Raw genomic sequence first — 24,610 nt, 5'->3', positions numbered from 1 at the left:
GGTGTAATTTCAGTTTCTATCCTACTTCTATCATTTTCTTTTATTTTTCTATTTATTTACCACTGATTATTAATATAAATTACATGAAATAATCATATTAGATTGTTTGGGGAGTCGTTTTGGCTTTCCAGCCGGTCTGCGCCTCAATAAGATTTTGTAAATGATTTCATTGCTCTATCTGTAACATATGTAGATTCCTCCCGAAGCAGACTATTTTTCAGAGGGCCTTTCGTTCCACTTCCCAACGTCTTAGATCTACCCCTTCAATGTATCTGAGACTTTAGCTGAAATGCACAGAACATTTGCAGAGTAGATGCTCTGGTGTCTCTATGGCTCACTCGCAGAATCAATAAGTGTTTTCTTCTGCCGTGTCTATCGTCAAAATATGGTATTTGACAATGACCTGTTAGAAGACCGTTGTAATTCCTCTAGATATTTTAGCTGATATGGTTATGAATTTTTTGGATTGTCCTCTGCCTGGAGTGTTTCTCTCTTTTGGCAAGGCTATCTGCTTTCTGCTCCCATTATACCCTGGTGGCCAAGTAGCGATATTAGAGCTACTTCATTTCTGTTTGCTGCTACTTCTGTTGTTTGTTTACACTCCCACGCTAGCTAAGATGTGCTATCAATAGACTTCAGGCATTTAACTCCGCTTGGCTATCGGAAAAGATGTAAATGTGCTTTTAAAAGAGTTTCCCTGCATTTTAGCCCACAATCAAGCTCCTTGTGCTAGTTTAATTGGTGGTTATCCATTACCACTTCGAATGGAGAGTCTGAGTCTATTATGGTATGCATTTGTTTCATTGGTTTATCACTGTTTGTAACTTTATTGATTGTAAAATCTTTAGGTGACCTGCCATATTCTCTGATTTTAATTTCTATCCAGATTAACCTGTGGGCACCGCTCAAATAATTAGTAACTATGTTTATTCAGGATCTCTGTGACTTATTGAGGTGTAACTCAATTTTACTGACATCTAAATACTTTTTGGAGATAGGTATGAAAGTTCCGAGTGAAATTATATATAACTTCTTTTGAAACTTTACACATTGGAAGATGTTCCTACACCACAAAAAGGTTTTGGGCGATAAAAAACCTCTCATGATCTCTTTATTTTCTCTAAATCATGTATGATCTGGAATCCCGAGGGTAGGTCGATGAGATGGAAGCTCAGTACTTTGATAGCTGCTTGAATATAAGAATGAAAAAGTATTTAAAATTCTTCATACTTTCTTTCAGGGTCATTTAAACGCATGTTTTTATAACGAGTATTTCTATTGACATTATATGTTTGAAGAACTTATAACCAAAAAGTTATATTAATATTTTAAAAGTTCAAGTTGTACTAGTCGATGTGGTTTTTATATAACAAAATTGATACTGTAAAGCATATTTCAAATTGAGCCTTTCGATGTTGACTCCTTTATAACTATAATATTCTTTGGTGCAGAGGGCAGAGGTCCTTTGGTGCACGTCTAGCTTTCTTTAGAACTCAATGCGAACAGGTAGTTGTCTCAATGATCAAAATCTTTTTACAATGTGATATTGACAAAAGCACTGGTCTCAATTCCAGATTAGATATTAGGGTGCTTTTTTCCAACTATTTTTTTCTTTAGTTTAAAAACTAAAAAAAATTCCATGAAATTCTTAAACAACACAGAAACTCTGATTTTTGATTTTTATATTTCTATAGCTCAGTGGAATTTCATAGCTTCACTTCGATCATACACGGGTTTTTTTCAGAATTTAATACTGTACAAAGTGTCCATTGCGGCCTAGCCGTAACTCGAACCGGCGAGGTAGTACAGGCCTTTGAACTTTTTCCACAAAATTCGCGTTTTTTCGCATTTATCTCGTGAATGACAAGAGCTACAAAAAATGTGAACAATAAACTTATAGAAAATCAATTTTCTACAAAAAAGTTCTTCAGCACTAGTCACTGAAATCAATATTTCCGGAGATTTAATGATAAAGTTTTTGTAATTCCAATTTTTTATCGGAAATCGCATCAAATTATAAAAAATATCTCATCCATTATCCATCACTATATATAAATAGTCGAAAACATTATAGTATCGATTATAAAAAAAATGCTTTACATTTATAGATAAATTGACAGGTTACACATTTTTGTAGTTTATAAGATGTTATCTCAAACTAAAATATGTAACGAGAAGAGGTGAAATGTACGTGTGTAATTGCTGATTAATAAAATTTTTATATTTAACATATTTCCGACTATTATATTTTTTTCGTTCCATTATTTAAAAAAGTAATTAATTAAGAAAGTAGTGATTTGATTTGAAATTCCAAAAACTTTATCATTAAATATCTCCAGAAATATTGATTTAGCGACTTGGTGCTGCCGACTTTTTTGGAGGAAATTGGATTTTCTATAAGTTTATTGTTAAAATTTTTTTAGCTCTTGTCATTTACGAGATAAATACGAAAAACGTGAATTTCATTAAAAAATCAAGTTTAGAGGCCTGTACTACCTCGCCGGTTCGACTTACTTGGCTGCAATGGACACTTTGTACAGTATTAAATTTTTAAATTTCACTGATCTATAGAAATATAAAAATCAAAAATCAGAGTTTCTGTGTTTTTAAGGGAAAAGCTTTGCATCCCTCGATCGAGGACTTGATATTAATATTAAGGGTCCAAACCAACGGAGATTTTTTTGGTTACATGCGATGGGGCAGAAAAAAATAGTTGAAAAAAAGCTCACTATCGTAATTTCTGTAAACAAGATGGAGCGAATAAAAATTGTACACAATATATTGTAAATGAGCTAGGGAATTTCGAGATTAAAATTTTTAGTTTATGTACAAATATAATTTTCAGTGATGATTTGTTTTGCTTTTAAATATTTTTCTATGGAAAACATTTTGAGATAACATGTAAAAATTGACGTATCGACTTAAAATCAAAACACATCATCACGAAAAACACAAAAAAGTCTAAAAAATAAAAAGTTAGAAAAATTTCAAAAGATCTAAGGGGACAAAATATACGTTCAAACGGTTTGTTTTAATTTAATTATTTGCTCTTTAGGAAACAGTAGTTTCTATTCTATAATTATCCAAATTGTATCGGCTCCGCTTTTCTAATTTTTGTTTTTAAATATTGCATTAAATTATAAAATACTGAATCTGATGTTTCCCGGAGCTTACTCAAAATTTAACTCTTTTTTAATTTTTCTTGTGTAGTTGCTTCCCAATCGTAATATACGTATCGTTTCAAAATATATCAAAAACGTTCAATTGGCCTCAGTTAAGACATATTAGTATGCTTTTTCTTTATGAGTAATCTAATACACTCTTTTTAATATATTTTGGTGTTTCAGAATTTCCAGAAGGAAAAATCTATGCTGAAAAACGATCACGAGAAGATATTGCCAACCATACCTTACCAATTCTTTCGAGTTGAACTTTTTGTGTCTTTTGGAATACACCTCTGATTTTATTTCATCGCCTTTCTGACTATAATAAGTCTTATTATTCGCATTTTCACTCCCGTCAACATATGACTGAACATTTGGGAGCCGATTTTCTTGATTTTTTCTTTTTTTTGTACTTTTTTGCTCACCTGTCTCAACACGTCAACAGATTTTTAATTTGTTTGTCTGGTTATTCCCATTCTTATTATTAACCGTAAACGATTTTTTCAGATCTTAAAGCTGTCTAACAACTTGAGCATTTTTTGTCCTCACACCCTTTGTCCCCTTAGATATACATATGTCCAAAAGTTGAAACGATCATATAACATTCAGAATCTAATTACATTTTCACTTTATATATTTAATATAATGAAATAGATGATGAAAAAGTAAGTATACTAAAGCTTTACATAATGTTAAATTTGGTTTATAGCCAAATTATTTTACACACTAGTGACACATTTATAGGTAATGAATAATATAATCAGGTGTGTGTGAAGCATTCGATTTTTTTCTCGATATATCTATGATTATTATTTTATTTTCCAGCATTGAAGAGTTATTTCTACAGTTTCACTATTGAACCGGCTTCAGAAAAAAGGAATTAAATTTAAAATAAATTTTATCTGAAATTGGTTTTCATCAAATATTTATTAAAAATGTAAGTGTTGTTGCAAATCACTATGTCTATTATTTTCTGCAAATTTGAAATTTTGTTAACAACTCGAACTCATCAAGCACGTGTGTTTTATCAAAAAATAAAAATAACTTATATGCAGTTTTGTTAGTATCAAATAAATGTACACTTAATGGGCTGTAAAAAGTATTGATAGCTTTTTTGAAAATGTAGAAAATTCACTATTTTAGAGATTCATATAAAAATTTAATCGTCTCGTAGAGTGAATTTCGTAATTATTTCTTGTTTTAAAAGATGCTGTAATATGTTTTGCAATTATATTGCACTTGCGGTTAAGATATAATAGTATTTTCTGTGGTGACGTTCCGAATTACACCCTCGTCCTCCACCTTCAGTTCACTCGGTGGTTAAAAAAAGGCCAAAATCATTAACGTGCATGAATATAAACAAAAACATCAACATGGAGCCTATATAGAAAAGATGTTGGTACACAGTTATAGCGTTGCTGTGCTTATCATCAAATAATTAGATATATTTTTTGAAAATGAAAATCGGTGATTTCATACCATAGCGGTCCTCTCGTTTTTCGCTCTAGATAATAGAATTACAGGAATAAAAAAAAGTTTTTAATGGTCATGTAAACACAATCATCCACGTATAATTATTGATAACTTTTTTACCAACAATATAAAGAATGCCATATATTTTTTGCTTAATCTACCCAAAAAACGAAAAAAATTTAAAAAATTATGATTTTTCATGTTTTTATACATATTGTACTTTTTCATCCAATAATCATCAAAATAATATAATCAAAATATTTATAGAGCAAAATCTGCTATAAGGGGTAGTTTTTTTCAAAACACCATGATAAATAAACGGAGGTAGTTTTAAGCATTATTTTCATATTTCATTTTTTCTACATATACTATCAAGCATTTAATATAAAAGAACATGTTTCTAAAAAAAGTAGATGAAAATGTAGAATGGAAGAAAATTGTACTACTCCATATTTGGGATAAATGTTATTCTAATATGAGGTACCTAATTTAATTTGTAAAACTTGGAAATAAGTATATAACTAAGAATTATTTTGTATTATTTAGAAATATTTATGGAAATGAAAAAAGTTTACCGAAAAAAAGTTATACATATAAACATAAAGAAACGTGCTTCTGAAAAAAGCAAAAGAAAATATACAGAATTAAAAAAAGTACACTACTCTAAATTTGGAACATATGTTATCCTAATATGAGGTACACTTTGTTCCCATATGAGGTACTCAATTTAATTTGTAAAATTTGGTAATAAGTATATAAGTAAGAATTATTTTGTACTTTTTAGAAATATTTATGGAAATGAAAAAAGTTAACCTAAAAAAGTTATACATATAAACATAAAGAAATTATATAGAAAGTAGAACAAGTTATGACGCATTATCCATTCTTCGCCACTCACATCTTCAGAGTACGGAATTTCGCAAAAAAAAACAAACAGCATCTTCAAAGCTTTCTACCTGGTGGACTGAATTTTTATACTCCGATAGGTTTTATTTTTTTCTACTGATTTGGTTTTGAACAATTATCTTCCTAGTTTTAACAGTAAGTTTCCACTTCTTGAATGCTCTTTAATAATATTTTTGAAGCAGTTGGAACAGGCATCAAGTTTGCAGGGATTCTCAAGGGTAACCTGTCTCCCAGTGGTTTGCTTGTCTTTCAGAGGCTTTTGGTTCGCTGTTATCTGATTGTGTATCCTCTTCTTTTTCTTCATTCACTGTTTCTACTCTTTCTTCATTTTGCTTCTTGCATTTCTGCAACAAAATCTTATTCTTCGAATGCGTTTCTATCATGAGGAAACATTCCGGATCTTTAAACCCGTTTATACTGATAAATTTTCACATGAGGTTTCCCATTTCTTTAAATTCGCCGTAAAAACAAAAGTTGAATTAATTCATTGAAATTGAATGATTTTTCGACTTTCTAGAGCCACAAAAACGATAGTATAAATTATCTGAAAATGTAGAATAAAATATTTGTAAATGAGGTGCAGTCATAACCTGAAAAGTTAATATTTTACTTTTACCTGTGTTTTTAGATTATATTTGCCACTACAACCCTATTTTAGTCTAACAGTTTCTTAAGACCATGAACATTGCTTCACCAATGTATTACTTAGCCCGCTAATAAATATAGAAATGTTCCTTTTATTAGTGTATTCGGACGGATCGACTATTTTTTGTAAAGATTTTTTTTGTAACAAAAACTAAATCACCTTTTTTCTAAAATCAATACTAGATACTAATAGAGAAACTTGATACCCAAGTTTCTCCTCGCTAAATGAATTTGTTTTTCTCATATGGTCAGTAAAAATAAGTAGGAAATTGATTCAATTTGTTTTATTATTAAACATAAATCTCTACAAAATAACATTAGAACTGGAAAATTCCAATCTCAAAATTGTAGCATCTATTATGTCCACAAAAATATAAGCAAATCACCCAAAAAACTCTTAAAATCTAACTTGTATCCGCATACATTCAAGGAAAAATCAGTGCACAATTTTCGTTACCCAGGGGACATTCTCGTAACAGAAGAGACAATAGCCCTTATTTGGTACATTACATTTCTCACAAATGGTTACTTGGTGTTCTTCGTACGCCACTAAATACAAAAATTATCAAAGCGGATGGTCCTACTTGTAAAAGAAATATAGAATCGTTAGTAGTTTGAATCATTGATTTATTAACTCAAAAGTGTCACAACAAATTATCATATGTATAAAAAATTGAAATATATAACTAGAGAAACTCTTAAATTCCAAAATATTTATCCTTAAAAAAAACAAAAATGGCTTGATCTGAACTAAAGACAAATTTGACTTTAGTACATCCAGCTTCCTCATCGGGTAGACCAAACTATAGGCACATGTGTGTTGGACTTGATGGTATGATTCTCAAGGGTGTTTCTTATAGATTAATACGAGACTTTAGAGAGGATCGAAGCCCGGCGGACCAAATTTTTAACTTAATAATTCGGAGAAACTAAGACCAAAATCTAGATCTACATATACTTTTCATAGATTACCCATAAGCATTCCTACAAAGTTGTATGTGGTTCTAAAAGTTATAGGTGTCCCAAGAAAGATTTTTAAAGAAAAATAAGGCTGAATCTGGGGGGCCTTTTATTCACTCATCTTTTTTACATCTCATTACATTACATATGCAGACGATATTATACTGCTATCCCGACCCTAGGTGAATTGTGCAAGCATACATAAGAATAGAAAATTGATAAAAAAGATTTGAGCTTAAATATATGGAAATGCAACGCCAATGGAAAAATCGGAGAGATGGCGACCTTTCAGGACGATAGATGAGGAATATAATTTTGAGTCCTTTGACTATCTAGGAGTGTTAATAACGAATACAAATGGAGAGACGAAAGAAACAGATTGTAGAACAATGTAAATAATATTCAAGGAGCAAAAGGAATATTCAAAGCAGCAAACATCCTGGGTGCTAAATCATAATAGTACTGGAAAACAAGGATGTGGGAGAGGAAAGTGCTCCGAAAAATACTGTCGAGCATGAAATTATATATATTATATATTATATATATATATATATATATATATATATATATATATATATATATATATATATATATATATATATTATATTATATACTATACTATAATATATACACCTCGATTCAGCTCGTCGTGAAGGACCCTGTACATCCTTGACTGCCTATTAAAGATTATTGTGTCGTTTCACCACACCTGATCGATGAAAAGTTGAAAAAACAAACACTTTCGGTATTAAAAGTTAATTATTAATTAATATTAAAAGTTAATTAATAAATTTTCATGTTTCACATTGTAGTTATAACTACAGTACAATATAAACATTCATAGGTATTTCAAATGAAGATTTACAAGTTTCATAATGAAAAACGTTTTCTTTAAGTATAAAATTAAAATGGAAAAATTGCAACGTGTTTCACTGTTCATATAATTCGTGGATGTGTCGCCTAGTCAAAACTAAACAGTTTTTTGAAAATTCAAGATATTGATTAAATTCGATCTTAAAACTTAGAACAAAATAATTTGTGCTAATATGGAATAATCGAACAAATTAATTTATCGAAGAATGTTTAAACAAAGCTTTTGTGACTATCATTTGCACGTTTTACAGCAGGACATTTTGACATATTTTTAACCAAGATTTATGCTCAAAGTTGTGAAAGAGGATTTCAAAGTTTTTTCTTATAGTTTCTGCTCGCGGATTGTGGTCGTCTATGGCTTTTTCAAACTGATCCCAAGCATATTCCATGGGTTTCAGATTAGGCAACTATCATTGATAAAAGTGAACCGAGGGCCTTTATCAACATAAAATTGATCTCTTTATACTTGTCATGTTTTCATCCGTCCACTGAAAACATTACTTATTCAGACCATAATTGAACTTCTTCGAAAAGGGTGAATATCAAAGCCATTGATGGCGTCAATGGATTAATCTATATTCGTTTTCGTGTACTGTCTAAAAATAATCCATAAAGAGATTCTGTAAAGATCGCGATCCCAAATTCATTACACCATGTTGTTGTTCTAATGTTCAAGCTAATCTTTGTTACCTATAGGTGTCAATAGTACTCTATCAGAATCTTGAATTGGTAGATTTTTCTTATTCTTGAGAACGATCTAGAAACACTTCTAGCATAGTTCCTAGTAACGTTGTGGGCGGCCAAGTGCCGTCAAGCACATAGACCTTCTGATAGGCCTAACTTGACTTAGTTGATATTGTCAAAGGCCGATGTCGATCAGGCGCTTTGGCTTCAACCAACACTACACCAAGAATGAGTTTTGGGCCCATTGGTGAGATGTAAGTCCTCTTCATCGTTGTCCTCATCTCTAGCATTAAAAAGTTTTATACGAATCGTAAGTCGCAGATGACAATTATCAATGGCGGTTGTTACTCTGGATCTTACACATTTCTTTCGACAACGGGTTCAGTTTTAAGCATCTTCAAAATACATTGAGCCCGCTTCGAGTAATCCAATAGCTCGAGTTTCTTCGATAGTTAATTTTTTTGCCATTATTAAAATTAGTTCTTTGAAAAATTTTATACAGCCGTTCAATATTTTTATACAAAGAAATGTAATTCTAAATTCAGATTTTTTATCATAGATTCTAAAAATGAAATAAAAAAATTATCACAAAGCAACACCAAAATAAAACTAATAATAACAAATTTCACTAAATAATTTGAAATAGGTCCATTTAGACCCTTTACCTTCAACTTTTGAATGTGTTTCAAATAGTGTCATGAAGTTGGCTTTTATTTATTTATTTTTTTTTTTGGTTCAAAGGAGGACCTATAAAGTAAACATTTATATTGTACAGCTCAAAGAATGAATTGCTCAGATTTAAATTTCCTTTTTGTTTCTTTAAAGTTTTGGGATAAATATTTTTATTAAGTAGCCTTATGCATTAACGGTGAGATAAAAGGAGGTGGACGAGTGTATTAAATATTAGGGCCTTGCTGTGGAAAGTATATTATTTATTTGTTGATAACAAATAACGAACGTTTATTAAGATAGATTCAAATATTTAGCAATTAAATTTAAAAATAAGATACTGCACGATATTTTGTAACGTAAGTCATTTGTAAAAAGTCGTACACTCAATGTTACAAGGATTGTTCAATTAAAACACACATTTACTATGAATTTATTCTAATTGGTTACGGAACATAAATACCTATAGGATCTGTCTCTAGCTAAAATCCCTTGTAATAAACGTAAATCCGGACAACGCCGGCTCAAATAAATTTCTTGGTAAAAAACTAGTTCTCTTTTTCTATTCCACCCTATTTTATCAAGTGATAACAGAAGGGCTTTTATTTATCCGATAAATTTCTTTTTAAATGATAACAATTCACCAACTCAGTAATTTTATGCAAAATCATGTAGAGCAATTCTGTCAAATGTTAGTTGGCTCAACTATTTTTGACAAATAAATTAACGATCAAATGTGAGTACAATAAAGGACTAAGCCCAATATATTGAAGCATCAGAAAATGGGTAAAAAAATGGCGAAAATTTGTTTACTTATTCTCGGTTATATCGATGTCTGATGTTCATAATATATTAAGAAGCATTTATATGTTCTTACAAATGTTTCACAAAGTGTCAACGGGAGATTTAATTTCGTTTTATGAATGTGGTTTGGTCCAATTTGTAGTTGTAGATTTTTACACTGCCAAGCATAAAATTAGGATCACCCCACCCCGTAAGAGAAATTTTTATGTTTTCTCGGATCTTTTTCGGTTGTAACATAGTTTGCTAAATGTCTGCTTTAATGAAAAAGTAGTTTCTGTTGTTGAATGTAATGAAAATGAATAATTTCAATTTATACTATGTAATGACAATGAATAAAATCACTTTGCTATGGTTTTCGTTGAAACAAAATAAATTTTAAGGTATTCCCTCCTCTGATAGTGATAACATCTTGCAAACGCGAGGCATGCTTTTGATCAGATTTTACGTAAAGTTCTGTGGAAGACTGTCCATTCCTGCACCCGTATGTCGAGAAGCTCTCTAGAATTTCTGGGATCGGCACATGTCTCCGTAAAGGTCTCCCCATCTCCCCACAAGGGTTCAATGGGATTTAAGTTTGGAGTGTGAGCAGGAAACAAATTACGTGATTTGAACCTCGTATTCGTATAGATATTCGGTAACTATCCAAGCAGTGTGGATATTATCATGTATAAATATTGCGTCTTCTCCAAGAATAACCATGAGTGGTACAACAAGGTCTTCTAGAATCTCGGTCAGGTACCTGTGCGCAGTCAAAGTCCTATTCTATAAAGAGTAACTCTGTTCGAGAGTCAAAAGATATGGCTTCCTGACATAACTGATCCTCCACCAAATGGAAGTCGCTGGGAAATACACGCTTGAACATATCACTCGCCTTGGCATCGCTATACTCTTCTACGTCTATCTATCTATCTAGGCCCGTAAGTCAGAATCGCGATTGATCGGAAAACAATACACGAATCCAATCCGCTATTGTACAAGCAATAATCCTACAGCATGAGATCGCCTCCTAAATGTCCAATCACATTTCTCACTTCTTGCGGATGATTTCGAAAGGAAACTGCAATCACCGCCCAGTTTCTCAAAGCACCAGAAACGAGAAAACGGTCATATCTAGCTGTAGTACTCCTGTCTCGTCCTGAACCAGATCTTCGCGTGACCAAACCAGTTACACACTCGAGAAACAGTATTAGGCGAGGGACCTTTTTGTCGAACATTTATCTAAATAACAAAAACTTTTTGTTTATTCAAGCAATCAGTTGGGAAACTATGGTACAACCGAACAAAAAACCAAAAAAAATTAAAATATCGAAAATAACTTCAAATTACGGGATGACCCTAATTGGAAAATTTCAAAAAATTCATCTCTGTATTTTAATCTCCAACTTGTCATTTCTTGCTAATTCCCGCCATTCTTACGGAAACCCCGACTGTGTCTTTTGCTATTCTTATCAGTCTTTCTGCTCTTTTTTGGGAAAAAATACTAGGTTTTCCGCATTTTTGGAGGTTCGGACATGGAATTCCTTCTTCACATTCGGCTAAAGCAGGGTACATACTACTGCGTGAAATATTTTGATTTTGAAAAATGGAAACTATGGCAGACTTAGGGATCTGTCCAACCAAATTATGAATGCTTCATCTCATTTCCAACTTGTAAGACATTAATGCAACTGATATAAAAAAGGACATGTCTACGTTAGTAAGTGCCCCTCGTAAAACCTATGTCAAAAATACTATGTGATTTTAGCCAATTAGAGTTATGATTAAGTGTGGAATAAGTTTTAAAAGTAACAGTAGAGCCTTGATTATAAACCACAATCTAAAGATCAAAGCGAACTATCAACAATAGGTGTTTCGTGCGATACCGAATATCACAGAGCATAATAATGTCAAATTAAACGTTCATTAATTGTTCGTGGATAAATGTTCGAAATGTATTCAAATAAAGAACAAAGATAAGTCAGATCCTAAGAATGTAAATACTTTATTTCGACCTGATTATTTAGAAGAGTAGTTATGTTCCAATATTTACCTCGATTCCTTCATAATTGAGTGCTTTAGAATAAGACGTGTATAGGTGCAATTTTAACTATTTTGAGATATTTGCAGTGCTTGAATGGTTATTTTAAAAAGTTTGTGAAAAATTTGTCAAAACTCTAAAAAAGTATTTATCCCCTTTCTATTCCAACTTTTTATTTAAAAAAACTCGGAATAAAATTATGATTTTATTTTGGGGAAAAATACAAACTTATGAACATTATTCGACAACGGAATATAAAATGATGTCCATTTCATGTGCTGCATTTTATTCTTCCACTCCGTTGTCATTTTCAGCTGGTACAACAGTTTCTTCGCCACTTTCATTTCTTCGAATTAATTTTGATTTTTGTTTCTTCCCTTATCTTTTATCTCGTATTGAATGTTGTAATATTCATGATGTATTGGAGGAAGTGATTGCAACTTTTTCCACTTTAGCTCATTTATTTTTTGAACAATCATTGTTTAACTGCAAAACTTGTCTGTGGCTTTAGAAAAATAAACGCATTTGCTAAAAGGAGATTCTAAATACTAAGAACATTTATAAGAAAACGATATTATCTCTTTTGTGTAAAAGAAATATTGAATTTCCTTAGTGCCTTTTCTGCTCTTCTGTGGTGACCCATTATTTGCTTTATCTCAGAATCTTTAACTTTTTCTGCATCCTAAAAATATTTGATCTTAGTAGCAAAACTATCATACTTACAAGTGACAGAATTAGGGCGGTGGAATTTTAAGTTAAATTCTGTATTAAAAACATATTGTTAATACATCTGTTTAAAAAGAATTATTTGTCTTTCCTTACAGTGTTCAATATTTTGTTAATATTGAGCTCCCGAGATGAATATCGTTATGGTGAAGTTTGAATTTCTAGAACAATGACACCTGTATTTTGGAAACAATGTTGTGTGTTCAATGACCGAATCTCGTTTTACCGGATCCATTTTTATGGCAGAACTGCGACCTCTCTGGCCCTTTTTACTACTACCAACATCGCTACTTTTGTAACAAACTGGAGTAAATCTTTTGTTGCTAATTTAACAGTTTGAAGAAAGAACATTTTGCAAACATACTTATATTGAAACTTTTGCCTTTGATCTCATTTTATTTATTTGAACATGTTTTTTCTTTATGCTTCTATATACCACTTTACTTTATAATCTTCCAATGTATTTTTGTTGCAGTTAAAGCGACAGTTATGTAGATATGGTTTCACATTGCAATATAAATGAGGCTTCTTTTTGTGCCCAATATATGCCTTTCCAGAATTTTTAAGAAATTTCTTCTCATTTACCGACATTTCGCTTGCGTTTTGGATTTACTTGTTTGGAATTTTGTGCTCATTCTCTGTCATTTTTGTGATATCTGATCGTCAGAAGAAATTATCTCAAAATTTTAATTTAGTATCACAGCGTGGTAAACTATCTTCTGTAATAGAAGTATCCATAGCAAAATTTGGTAAAAACTCAAAATGTGAAGGGTAATTAGAGGTAATCAATATTCTTACTATAACGATAACACTATTTAACAGCTTAACATTAACTAAATGTGGAATATTATTTGGAATAAAATGGGTAGGTACAGGTGTTTATACCTGTTTTACATAATTGAACCACAATTTGTATTTGTTTTGCCCAAAACAAATTTAATTCTTCAATTTTTATATATGCCCATATTCCCAAATTAATAAATATGCACATTTACCGCTTTTATACCAAGGCACTCAATTTGAAGTGTAATTCATATTTAATATTATTTAATCCTCCTCTTATAATTTGGTACAAAATCTGATGATCCTTTGAAGCCGTGGTTCTAGTGATAAGAGGACAGATTACAATAGAAAATAATTTCCTTAAAATATTTTAACAATCGATTTAATATCAACTTCATTATGGACAATCGTTGAAGGAAGACTGGTATAAATAATCGTTTTTAATTGAACAAACTTCATGGTTTACAATATGAAATGTTTTAGAAACAACAAACAACTTACCTTTATAACTCTAACGTGCGAAATTAATTTTTAAAGCTTTGCTCAAACCGAAATGTTTTCGAAGTGAAACTTTTTAAACGACTCTTCCGCTTTATTTAAGTATAGTACTCACCAACATTATTTTGTTCTTAATTCTTCTAATGTAAATTATTTCTGTAAACTGCGATAGATATTTTAAAATTAAAAATAACAAATTATATATGTAATTAACCAGCTCTTTTATACGTGAAATTTGTTTTGCTTCAATAAAATAGGAAAAAATTGTGTACATCCCTTTCCTTTCCAAGTAAAGTACCAAAACTATCCAATTTTCAGTACTATATGAAATAGTAGAACATTTCAATGTTCGTTCTGATAATTAAAAAAAATAATTATACACATTTCACTTTGGGATATACAACCACCCCAAACTTGAAAATAGTATATTTTTTTTAATCTTGGTACTAAAAAGTGAGTATTACTATAAAAGTTATTAGTGACGAGCTTGCCGTATTTGTTTTCAAATATGTCATCATGTTTGTAATAATATTAACATTTTTTCTCATAACTTATTATGACGAGAGTTTTTTCAAAATTCAGATTTCCAATTATAAAATTTCAAGTGGGGTTAACTGAAATGCTGAGACGCTGACCGTTTTTGAAGAGGTTATGTTTTTCATTCCCATATTGACAAACTAGAATTTATTGACTAAATGGCTCCTTTGACGTTTTTCTTGTGATAAACGCGATACTTACCTAAATATTAACAAAAATCACCTTTAGTTTGCGTGTATAATAAAATAAAGCCTCCATACGAGTATATAAAATAATAGGAACTTTTATTGAGAAACTTTGGTACCATATAAAAAAAAGAAATTCAGGACGGGTTTTCTGTGCCAATACATACTTTTCTGAGGTTCCTGTTTTTACCCTTTTACATACTCATTTCTCCTGTAGAGAGGATATCATTTTACGTCATCCCACTGAATACATAAAATTTTTTATAAGCTCGGTCCAATGTTCAAAATACCTACCGGGAGTATCGAAGAAGTCATTAGTTTCTTGCTCGAACATTTCTATTTACCTTGCAAGAAGAATATCTCCACTTTTTATATTATTGTATTAACACTTTTCGCCTTAATATAGATAATTACCGACTTTTCAATCGTTTTGATACGCTTTCCGTTTAGATATGACTGTCTGACCACCAAAACAGTTTAAAGTTCTGAAAATTGGTTTTTAAAGTCGAGTCGACTGTAGCTTTTGGCACTTTTTCTTTAACTGCGAAAATATATTCTAAGATATAAAATGAAACAAAAATACTGGAATACACCTAGATAATCACATCATCTAGCAAATTTATCTTTTGGCAAATTGAAATCTCTGCCGTGTTAATGAAATATTCTGTTGGAATAAGATGGTGTTTTTGTTGTTCCGGTGTAGGTGAAAACCTCTTAAGAATTTACTTTTATTAGAACTAAAAAATGAGTTACTTTTCTGTGATAATATAATTCTTTGTGTGATTCGGGCACTGGTTGTGTCAGGTCGTGTGCAACTGTAACAGAAAAAGATTCAAGGTGTTAATCTTTACCTCTACGTCTTTTACTGGAATTCACATATTAAAAGTAGCGGTCATTGACGTGGTATTGCAAATTTATTGGACCTCTTCTTACCTAGATACTAACCTAAAAGATAGATATGAATATTAATATGTATTTCATATTTGAACTTCCGCGATATCATTTTAAATTTTACTAGACTTGGACAAAACACCTTGTTTATCACTCGGGTACTAGTTAGCGGCACTCTTTTGCAGCGGTATTTTTCAGTTTATCAAAATTTATAAAAACATTAGTTTTATTACTATAACTATCGCAAACTTTATACCTAAAAAGGGTATTTTTTTTTCATTGTTTTGCATAATCAACCCAAAAATCATAAAATAAATAATCCTAGGACAAGAAACAAAATTGTGTATCTATATGATTCAGTATGATGTCTCGCCATGTTAGAAATATTACTTCCTAACAAACGAAAAATATATTATTGAATATTCTTTATTCAATGCTAACACTTCATTCTCCACTGACAAACATCTTTGGCTATTATTTGGATAAACTTTGAAACGTGGATTCTCTTAGATACAATTTATGTTAACACCATTTTTCTTGACAATTTCGTCAAAACGAGGTTGATAAGTGTCAGTGTTACTTGGGTTGTAAGTAAAACACCACATGGATCAAAACTTTTGCAAATCTTCAAAATCTTTTTTTTGTCAAATGGGGCTTGAAAAAGGATGAATTTCTTGTTTTAGCATCTCTTGCATCTATGCAAGTTTGAAGACGTCTACGCATGTAGTTAGTAATTAGTCGTTAGATGGACAATTATTGAAAGACTTCTAAATGGATCCAAAAGTACTTCTTATTTACCTGAAAAGTCTGCCCCAAGCTTTTAAAAACGCACGGCCCTTTCAGTTTTATGGTACTCAATTACGGTCCTTGACTTCCTCAATACTCGCTTTCGACAATTCACCAGACAACTAGGTTGGTTCCAGAATTCTGGTAAATTTATATACTTTCCCTTCCGCTGGAGTCTGTGAATTGGGTGCTCATGTTGTAGTGGGAAAATTCCTCATAGCGGCATCTTAAACCACTTCTTTGTAGCATAAGATATTTCAATTCCTAAGTCCAGTCTCATACATCTGTGAAGTTCCACCACTAGTATGGTACAAAAATATTTTTTTTGTATGAAGTGTGTCCCCACTTGTAAATCAAATATCATATCAGCAAGACAGAACAGTGTAGTGTGTAGTGTGTAAAAGTCAAATAGAATACATTTCATTATTTTGATTGCTGTATATATTTGTGAACATTCTCGAAAAAAATTGAATTTAAATTATAAATTGATATTCTTTAACGTAAAAACGCGATTCCTACCTTCCGCTTTTCGAATGTCAGGTACAATCCTAATTTTTTAAATCATTGTGATATAGCGTTCCATTCTGTATTCAAAGAAATTATCATTTTGAAGTATATTATAGTAAAGATGTAACATGTAACAGAATCTAAAACATTTGAAAGAACTATAAGTGTCAATGTTCCAAAAATTTACCGCATAAAGCGTAATCAACATAAATAGTTGTTTGAAGTCTTTCAGATCAAAAGTTTTAGTTATCCACACAATGCCTTTCACATATCATAATAGAAGCAAATCTAATAATGTTAGATCAGGTGATCGAACTGGCCATTCTATCGATCCTTGCCTCTGCCTCCACGTTTGGGAAATATACCACTGAGATACTACCGAACCTTTCTTTAGTAATGTGATGGTGCTCTATCTTGCTGAAACCATGTTGCATTCACTGGAAATTTCGTTTCATTCCCAACAATCCCTACATAAACATTAACCGTTCGAGAATATTGCTTTTGTCCTTTTTTCATTCAGTGAGGATTTGGATTTATTGGAAGCGGCAATTTTGTAGTTATCAAACTTGTCGATCGTTCACTCACAAATATAAATTCTCCAATCGAAATTGTTTTTAATGAGCTCCTGAGTAGGGAGATTTTATAGGGATACATTTTTTTTCTTTTAATGCGTTTACTATCGATGTAGTGAATGCCTGTCTACTTGATGTACGTGGGGTTTTCCTCAAGCATCACATCTGTTTTGACTTGTATCACTCAGTTCATTGGCAGCTGCTTTTTTAGTTAGCTTTACACGACCAGACTCACGAAACTGCTTCTCTATTCTACTAATAGTTCCTTGGAATATAAGAGGTAAATCAGGAAAACCAGTTACTTCCTGCTATGTTCGGCTTCACAATTTCATGGTTGGTGCCAGAAACTTGAAAACAATTTTTGAATAGATAATAAAGATACCTTTCAAACTATACTTTCCATTTGTACCTGTCAATCGATGAGAGTTGAAGGTAGGGATCGCGTTTTCACGCTGAAAAATATCAATTTATAATTCAAATTTGACTGTTTAGGGATTGTTCATAAATATGAACAGTAGCCCAATTTATGAATTTATTCCATTTGTCTTTTTCATATTTTATTACGTAATTACCTGACCTCAAAGTACAGTATGTTCTTCACTAATGACTTTCGTTTTATGAAAACTCTACCCGATCGCTCGTTGTGAAAAATATTTCTTGAAGTGTGCTTTCTATTTGAAATATACTGAAATATGAAAAACGAAGTATTTGGATACAAAAAATGTTCCTGCAGTTAATTGAGGAATGTAATTGTCAGTTTCTATATATGGAATCGCGCGATTGGTCCCCCTCAAACTATGTAAAATATATTTAACACTATGAATCTTGTAGATATATTAAAAAATATATTGTTAAATCTCTATTGTTTTTTTTTCTTGAAAGGGTTAAATTAATGTAGATAAATTAGAGCAGAGTGTTTTGTGTTGTATATAAAAATATATTATATATGTCTGAAGTAAATATAGCTTAGATTTTATTTAGGTACGTTTCCATGCCATATACTTTTTTTATGTGTTAGATAACATAAAAAGCTCTGCTTCTAAGAATACAACTGTGACCTAATTTTTATTTTGTTGTTAAATATTTTTGATTATTGTGAATGTAATAGTAAATCAGTACATTTTTAACTTTCATAAGACTTACTTAAGCAGTTATCAGTGTACGCATATGAGTGCGTCAATAAATATTCTCATTTTGATACTTCTTGTTTTTCTATTTGTATTCCTTTGTAAGTGAAATTTACCAACATCGGAGTGTTTTCCACAAAGTTGCAAAGTGCTGCTTCGTTCCATTTTATTTTAGAAGTGCTCAAACGACCACTTAGTCAAGTTGTTTTAAAGAAAATGTCACAAATTAAGTTTTGCGGTGTTATAAAATTTTTGATTAAAGAAGGATTGATAACAATTCAAATCAAAAACAATATGAATGCTTTTCACGGCGACTTGTGTCCACCATTTTTAAGAATTAAAATTGGTCTAAGTTGTTGCGCCGGGGACGAGAATCATTAGAAGATGACCCACGTACTGGAGATGACTATTTAAGAAAACATTGAATTAGTGGAAGAAATTGTTATAAGTGACCTGCGCCTAAAAACAAAAGAGCATCCAGCATAGACCAGAATTTCCGTAACAAGTGCACTAAGGGTCCTACATGAGCATTTAAATATGATAAAAATTAGTGCAATGTGAGTGCCTCGATTCTCGCGCAGTGCAAAAGTAGCGTGGACTAGAATGTCAGCAATTTTTAGAGCTTTGCCGAGGGAAGCGAAAAAGTGTAATACGATCAATTGTAACAGATGATGAAACTATGGTCTGTTATTATGATCCGATATCCAAAAGAGATACCGTGGAGTGTCATCGGAAAGAAAAGCCCGTGCCAAAAAAACAAAGGTCACTAAAAACATAAAAAAAGTGATAGCTACAATATTTTGGAGTTGCAGTTTTGATCTGCATTAGTTCAGAAGTAGGGAATAAAAGTAAGACAATGTATACAAAAAGTTTAAAATCAAATCTAAGTAGGAATTTATAGAACCGTTAATTACTGAAAAGCTGTGAATATGTGAATAAAATTGTAATAAATATGATTAATTTTTGAAATACCTTGGAATTCTGTAATTTTTGCTTGTAATTCATACACCAATGCTAGTTTATTCTGTCTTTATAGTATTTTTGGAGTTTACTCCTTAAGAATCGATTTGCATACATAAGGGGCCCGGTATGAGAAAAATGTGAGGAATAAAATCTATCGATGAATGACCTCGTTACGTTTCCGGTGCGCACCCTATGATGCGCAACTTTCTAATTTGGTTGTGAGTGTAGGGTATAGGGACACGTGCATAGGGTATACTGCAAAGCGACTATACCTATATGTTATTGGGTTTGTTGATTTCTATCAGTGTCGACATACTTATATTGCTGTTTTTATTATAAATATCAATAATTAATATTGTTATTGTGAAGTTTTAATTTTTATCATTGTGTTCCGCTAAAGTGAACTGAAAGTATTTTAAAATAACTATGGCAGAAAGAGGTGTAGATGATATTGCCGGAAAATCTAACAAACACGTGGTTGCAAGGTACGTTATAATTCATGTATTATATGTATGAGCATGTGCAATTTGTATTTATTAAATATTTTAATAATTATCGATGTAGTTCATATAAATATATATAATACCATTTACTGCCGCTCGTACTGAGTGGCAATTTTAATGTCGATTTTAACAAAGATGATGGATTGACATTAATAAAATTTTTAAAATCTGAACTGAATTTAGATATTGTTTCTGATAGAGCAATGGGGACAACGAGGTATGGTACAACCATTGATGCGGTATTTTCAAGATTCGTGAAACACGTATCTACGAACGTCCATGTGTCTTATTTTAGTTACCATAAACCACTGTAATTAATAATGCAGACAATGTTGATTTAATTAATATTTTAAAAAAATGATAATAGTCTGATAATAATAATTACATAATTAATTAACATTCCTAATGATATATTTATGCACATCTGAAATTGACTATTGTAAAAAGTTGAATGTAAAATATTTCGTCGATTAGTTATAATAAATATATATGAAATGAATAAATTGAATAAATATATATTTATATATGTATATTATTTTCATTAATCAACAAATTTACCCTTTTATACAGTATCAATCTTCTTTAAGTTAAATAAACTCTTTTTGCGTCTATCGAACTTATGGAGTAAACTCCAGTCGTGCGTCGGAGCTGACACACACAATTTTTGTTTCACAAAAAACAATTACAGAAAAAGAAATAACGATATTGACTGATGATATTTTTACACTAATGCATAAGGTTCCGCAGCTCTCGCTGTTATTGTTGCTAACTCTAACCCAGTATCTCGGTAAGTTATATATTATATTGATTAAGTGAAGGAAGGATAGCAGCATCTATATACATAGACAGAAATTGCAACGGAAGTCGCCATCTTAAACATCTAAGTATGACTATATTTTGATTATTGCATTGGTTTAAGCACATATATTTGTTTTTTGCTAATTTTATATAAATTTCACAGTGGTTTACAAATAAAATGGTTAGTTATGTAGCTTATAGCTACTCTAACACTCGTAAAAATAAATCTTTAAGGATCATTTTTCATAGGTAAGTTTTTTTCTTAATTAATTTTATTTAGTATTAATTTTAACTATATTAAATACAGAAAAAGAATTTCATATTTTGATAATTGAAAAGATGAAAACATAAGCGTTACATATATAAGGTATGATAGTATAATTAATATAGGTCGTTGCTGAAAAATTGTTTAGACGTATAACAAATAATTTCAAAAATTTAAATATTCATAAATACAAAATAAAAAATAGGTTATGAATCAATTTAAAAAAAATAGTATATCAAAATACAAGTAACAGAAGGCTTTTCATTCCAGCAAGAGCACCAAATTCGGACGAAGGAACGAATGCAGGAATGACCTTTTGTTATTTGTGTTTTGTACTATTTTCTCTGTTTCAACTTGTATTCACATTATAAAAAAATTGTTAATTGTTAAAAATATACATTAGGGAAATTACAGCGTCGGTTGGTAGCACTGATTCATGTTTGGCATTTGACTTTGGAAATATTAGTTGAATTTAAAACTTTGCTTGAGTCAGAGAAAACTCATCCTGTGAGCGGAATATTGGGTGAAGAACTTCAATTTATACCACCAGAATTGCGGAACATGACCTCTACTGCCATAAATAATTTACCTCTTTATAGATTGACACATAATAACTTCAATATATTAAACCATCTATTTATTTTAAAGCTAGATCTTTTCAAGAAATTTCTTTACTGTAGATTTTTTGTGTTTCGTCCATATTTCATGAATACATTTAATTTGTTCAAAAACTCATTATAATTTATTGTGAATAATATCTTAAAATTATAATAACTTCACACATGACCGAATAATGCATCGTCCAGTCAGCCGTCCAAACGAAATTGTTATTCAGGTGCTCCGACCCACTACAGAAAATCGCCAAAAATGATTTAAGAATGGAGTCCATTTGTTCTAATACCGAAACAGAGAATAGTATAATAAAATACGAGTAATAGAATGCTTTTCATTCCAGCAAGTGTTCCAAAGAACGAATGCTGGAATGGCCTTCTGTTATACTATTTTCTCTGTTTCGGCTTGTATTCAAATTATATCTTGATAGAAAAATTCTTTGTAATATACATTGGGGAAATTATACCGTAACGTAGGTGATCCGTTGGTTCATGTTTGACAGTTGACTTTGGTAGATTTTTGAGCTTATTAAGAAATAAATTGACAAAACAAAATTCAATTTTAAAAAAAGTCCAGAAGAACAGTCATCTCGTCTTTCCTTGAAAATATGATTTCACCCTTCCAACATTGTTTTTTAATTAGGTACGATCGAAATAATATTTTATTGCAATATCCCATGAACATGATAGATTTCTACGATGAATATTTCTGTATCGAAACTAACTATGCATCCGCTTTGGCAGACGGTTGGACTCTGAATGGAGTGACTGAGACGTTTCAATTCTTAAGGCCGTGTGCGGTTTACAAAGAATTTAAGTTCCTGCCTTTTTCGTCGAATTGGAGAATATTTAAAGTAAAATTATGAAATTTTTCAATTTAATAATATTGTTTCTATCATGTTATGGGTACAAACAATGCGCAATATTCCAACACGCCGAGTGCTGTGCAACAACAACTGGATCCCAACAATACACTGATGATTCGTAAGGTCATGCGTTAGTTTCTTCCTATATCGAATTATTCTATAGTGTTATTGTATGCCTACCTTAGCCATATACATATACCGTGATTCCCAAAGTTATCCAGGTGGACCACCAAGGATCCACGGGAAACTCGATAAAGGTCTACGTTGGGCGTAATGAAAAATGAGAGTCTACAATCTTAAGGGCAGGTACATGAAAATGTATTTGGTTTCGATAGTGAGGAACTAAAATGTTGGCTTGACCTTTCCTATCATTATAGGCAGATAATATGTTATTCAGTATAATGCTTGTTCAGACGTGCAAATTAATACGACTTGTGGTGAATTTGCTTGCAATCTTGCACGAACTTATTTGACTCTTCACAAATATAAATACGAATGTCAAGGATAAATAGTCCAGTCAAATTGGTCCTTAAAATAGAGCTAAAAATTGTTATGAATATTCAGAATACTATTATTTTTATTGATAATGAAAATTTGCAAAAATAGGTTTTTCGCGTTTTCAGCTAAATGGCGAGTTTTACAGCAAAAATAGTTCAAACAAAAATTGTAGATCATCCGATTTCTTACAAAAAATGTATCCACACTTTTTTTCATAAGTATTGCCATTTCCGTGATATAGCGGTTGAGAAAATTGAAAAAAATATTTTATTCGTAATATGCACACGTTTCCACACCACCTATGAGGTAGTGAGCTTGGCCCTTTTTTTAACGTGGTTTCCCCGGTAGGCCTATTCCACGACCTATTGAATAAAATTGAGTATTGAAAATGATGAAAGCTGTGTAAATGATGTAATATATAATTGAAAAAATAATTCTGTTTTTTTTCGTACCAAGCTTGATTTAAAATATCATGGTGACTATCAATAAAACATACGAATTGTTAATTATCCTAATTTTTCTGTAATAATAGTTTTTTCACCATACTCCAACTTCAATCGCATTTTAATGGTTCTGTTATCTATTGTTGATTTTTTACAAATACTTTTCAATTCGTATAATGTGAATTGACAATCATCGTTATTTTCAATATACTTAAATATTTCTCTCATCACAATATTTGTAGCTTCATCTTGAGGACAACCGGCTTTACCCCCTGTGGTCGGTTTCAAAAAGAATTGTAGCAATCGTTATGATACTTATCCTCGGCAATGACTAAATCATATTCAAATTCAATTCGAGCAGCAACAGCTTTGGCTACATCATCACAACGAGTTTTAGCTGTAGTTAGAATACTTTTTTCTTCTCCAACTCTTCATTTAATTCATTACCGCAAAATAAATAACACTGATTGAAGCAAAATGTAGTTTCACTTACTTACTACTACACCTACACCTGTACCTGTACGAGGACTTATTTTTGATGCACCAGCTTCTTCTTTTTGGCGCCGTCTTTCCACAGCGACTTTCCAGAATTATTTTTTCAATTATATATTACATAATTTACACAGCTTTCATCATTTTCAATACTCAATTTGATTCAATAGGTCGTGGAATAGGCCTACCGGGGAAACCACGTTAAAAAAAGGGCCAAGCTCACTACCTCATAGGTGGTGTGGAAACGTGTGCATTACGAATAAAATATTTTTTTCAATTCTTTCAACCGCAATATCACAGAAATGGCAATACTTATGAAAAAAGTGTGGATACATTTTTTGTAGAGAATCGAATGATCTACAAT

General features: G+C 31.2%; 1 protein-coding gene across 1 annotated transcript in view; it reads left to right on the top strand.

The window, feature by feature from the left end:
• The window catches only part of LOC130445913 (serine/threonine-protein phosphatase 2A 56 kDa regulatory subunit epsilon isoform), a 54,570-nt gene extending 35,695 nt beyond the window's left edge, over window positions 1-18,875 (top strand). Inside the window, exon 7 of the mRNA XM_056781813.1 lies at window positions 3,990-18,875. The gene's annotated coding sequence lies outside the window, so the exon portion shown is untranslated. The remainder of the gene's footprint in view (window positions 1-3,989) is intronic.
• The last annotated feature ends 5,735 nt before the right edge of the window (window positions 18,876-24,610 follow it).

This window comes from Diorhabda sublineata, chromosome 6 (genome assembly GCF_026230105.1).
Source record: "Diorhabda sublineata isolate icDioSubl1.1 chromosome 6, icDioSubl1.1, whole genome shotgun sequence".
Lineage (NCBI taxonomy): Eukaryota > Metazoa > Arthropoda > Insecta > Coleoptera > Chrysomelidae > Diorhabda > Diorhabda sublineata.
Note: the sequence above shows the minus strand (reverse complement) of the source record. Positions and strands in the feature narration are given on the sequence as shown.